The sequence below is a fragment of the Vigna unguiculata genome, chromosome 3 (genome assembly GCF_037176805.1).
Source record: "Vigna unguiculata cultivar grain cowpea cultivar isolate G323 ecotype 2 chromosome 3, ASM3717680v1, whole genome shotgun sequence".
Taxonomy (NCBI): domain Eukaryota; kingdom Viridiplantae; phylum Streptophyta; class Magnoliopsida; order Fabales; family Fabaceae; genus Vigna; species Vigna unguiculata.
Genome location: NC_140794.1, coordinates 17,684,592 through 17,686,944, shown reverse-complemented (window position 1 = coordinate 17,686,944; position 2,353 = coordinate 17,684,592). Strand labels below are relative to the sequence as shown.

At 32.0% G+C, this 2,353-nt stretch overlaps 1 pseudogene; it reads right to left on the bottom strand.

Moving 5' to 3' along the window:
* LOC146887540 (uncharacterized) lies at positions 1 to 2,353 on the bottom strand (annotated as a pseudogene).

Below are 2,353 nucleotides of genomic sequence, written 5' to 3'. Positions count from 1 at the left end.
TCATCTTCTTATTTTGTTTTCGCCATGTTTCTTGACAGACGGTGGTGATGATATCTTTAATGTAGGAAATATTTGCGTCTTGAAAACTCCATATGTGTTTGCATTTGTGTATGCATTTGTCGTTGTAAAAGTTTTTGCATTTCTACTTGTGCTTGCATTTGTGCTTGTATTTGTGCTTGAAATTTTGCATGCATATCTGCTTGTGCTTTCAACTGAGCTTACACCTGTTGTGCATGTGCCTCTATTTGTGCTTGTAACTCTATCTGTAGTTGCTTTTGAGACTCAGTTTGTAAATCTAACTGTGTTTGCATCTGTTGTTGCATTTGAGACATTTGTGTAGCTATTGCAGTGATTTCTTCTATTGGAGATGCATGATTTGGATTTGTGGAAGGACCTACAACTGATGAAGATGAATCATTCACACTGATGATGGCAAGTTCCAAGCTACGACCGTGAATTCTACCTTTCTTATTTTCACCTCCCATTTTCATTCATACTTTAGAATCAACTTTAGGATGCATTGATACATCTTCTCCATATTTTTTTACCATAGCACTTTCATATGATTCATGTATGTAGTAAATCAATCATTTTGTAATATAAGATTAAATAAGTAAATAAATTATGTTATTACATCTATACTTACAATGAAATTTTTTGCTTTATTAAAGACATATTGACCGTCTTTTCTTTTATGAACTTTGTTGTATAGTTCACTATAAGAAACAAACCCATTACGCTCCGCCTCCTGTAAAATAATATGTAATTCTACAAAATTAATATTATAAAAATCCAAATGTATTTATGTATATGATTGATGCACTAATGATATCCACCAAATCTGTACAATATATAAGTATTATTAGAAAGTTATATATATATTCCTAAAAATGAGAAAATGAATACCATATTTTTCAAGTGTTGTCCAAAGTTTATTGACCCTTTAGTGTGCACCACAGCCTCTGGCTTGGCAACCCTATTGTTTTTACCAGCAATAGATTTCTTTTTCCAGTCTTGTGTCATCCATATGTCAATTAAAACGTTCCACATCTCAGTCCTTATTCCTCTTGGCCCAAAACCTTTTAAGTCTTCTATATTATTTGAGTTTGCTCTTTCTCTTGCCTTAGCTACAAATATGACAAGTCTCCTATCAACTTCGTTATGAGAATATACACTTGAGGATCTTGAATAGGTAGGTCATTAGATGTTGGATCGACATTTGATTGACCATCATCAAACACTGGAGTAATGGGTGGTGATTGATTACCATCAATTGAAGTAGCACATAAAAAAACATATTGAAACAAAGAAATTGATGTATATTATATTATATTACAATAAATTAAGGTCTAAAAATTAAAAAGTTATTCAACTATTATACTCGATGATTGCAAAATAGGTTCTAGTTCTGGAGGGCCAATAGGACATTGAATAGGTTGAAGTTGATTTAAAGTGCGACTACCTTGGCCTCTACCTTTTCCTCGAATAACCATTGCAGTTCCTACCATAGAAATATAATTATGATATAATAATCATAGCGTTTCATTGATAAATTCCATATCATCAATGTCCAGTGACCTAAGTTTAATGCAAAGTTTCATTGATTTAGATAAATAAATCAAATTCCTAAATGTTTTACTTGAGAGCAAAGGTGTTATACTTTATGTACGAAATGCAAATTTTCTCAGTTTCTATGTGTAAAGTAGTTTTAGTCCCACAATATTAAGACAAAAGCTAAAACTTTTGAAATGCAAATTTATATATATTAAAATATACATTTATCTTATGTATAATGCATCACCTAAACTATTAGTTAAATAAATTTTCTGAACTAAAGAAATTACTCTGGTTAGAGTAAATGCTTCAACAAAGTTGGTGGATGGATATTTCAACAACTCTTTTGAAGGACCACTATCTGATTCACTCTTGCTTCTTAGAAACCTTAAAATCATAAACTTTTCCAATAACAAGTTCAGTAGTAGTTCTTCCCAACTGAGTTCCTGAGTTCCTGAGAGTCCTGAGTTCTTCCCAACTGATACAAATATAATACACCAACTTCATTTGAACTTATTAATGATAATTGAATGCTTCATTCAAGATGCTCAACAGTCAAAATAGGTCAGGAATCTATATTGTTCATGCATCACGAATCTATCCTTTTCATGCATCAGGAAGCTGCACTGTGCTTCTCTTCATTTGAATTCCACAACTCCTTGAAAGCCAGCAACATGGTTAATTTATTTGAAATAAAATAATAAGGGTAATTTTGTAAAATGACATCGATCACTCTCTAATCTCTGCACCTCAGAGGGATGAGAGCAAACCATTGATCCGTCAAATCATTATTGTGCAT